Here is a 1257-nt window from a genome sequence, read left to right on the forward strand (position 1 = left end):
CCACCGCAACACCCGACTTGATTGTTGGCCCAAGGTTTACTCGGTGTAATTTAGACTCAAGCATTTGGAAAATAACGCTAATTCAATCTGAACTGATTATACAACCAGGTTGAGTTTTAATCCGAATTTACTGGGTAAACTCTGACCCAACCCTAAATTTCTTACCAGTATTACTATAAATCACCCTGACTTACTAAAACCCCAGATTGAACCTTTTAAAACATTAGATTCATTGCTTTACGAATGCAAGAATGATAGGAGCCGACTCAGTATTAACCAGATCAGTAGACCTATTGTTCCAGAGATCGGCTATACAATAACGAGTCCACCCAGCATTACAAGCGAATACTGACGCGGAATATAGTAAATGCGTTGACCTCGGTATTTACGTAACGTCAAACTTAACTTATTAGACTACCAATACTGAGTCGGACGAACCCTAACTGCCACCTGACGTAACTACGGGGTGTTATTTTTTTTTTTTTGCCCGGCTAAAGACTTCTTTTTTTTCTGAGACTCTATATCTCAGGGGTGAGTCGTGCCCCACGTTCTTGTGATGTTACCACCTAATTCTCTTGCGGACTCCTTTCGAAGACAGTTAACCCTTTTTCCTGTTCGCTTCTGTGACGAGTCGTGAAGTGAAAGAGGTTTGTTATGGGTTACTGTTCGCCGCACAAAATATAAATACTTTATTCTTCGGCGTATAGCGCACCCGGTAGCGTGCCATAAATTTCACCATCTGATAAATTTTCTAGAGCGTATGGCAACACCAAAACTGCATGGAATGTCTGCCATTTTGCGATAGCTGTGTTCCTTCCGGACGGGTGTCGCTAATTGTCACTAGTTCCTCAGGTCTGTTCGCCTGAAATAAGAATATTATAAATTTTCGGAAAATGGGAGTAGCCACGCCCACGTATGGTTACATGTGTATATCTTGATAACCGCTCCACCAATTTTTTCCAAACTTGGAACAGTTGTTAGCCTTGCTACAGCATACCAAATGACCGAAACGTTGTTGTTGTAGTGGCACTACTAAGCCCCGCCTGTTTCGCGTCAACTTTAATCATTATCGTCAAGCTCAACTAACGGTAGGCCCAGGAAACCAGCTGTTTCGATGGGGTCGGACCAAAGGGAGAGGGGTGTTAGTTGAGTCGGATTGAGCTGGTATGTGAAGAGGTGGTTGGTGTCGTGGGGGGCGTCTCCACATGCCGGCACTCATTTGGGATGTTTGGGTCGAGTCTGGACAGGTAGCTGTTT

The sequence above is a fragment of the Rhagoletis pomonella genome, unplaced genomic scaffold, assembly GCF_013731165.1.
Source record: "Rhagoletis pomonella isolate Grant_MI unplaced genomic scaffold, Rhpom_1.0 Rhpom_scaffold_00700, whole genome shotgun sequence".
NCBI lineage: Eukaryota > Metazoa > Arthropoda > Insecta > Diptera > Tephritidae > Rhagoletis > Rhagoletis pomonella.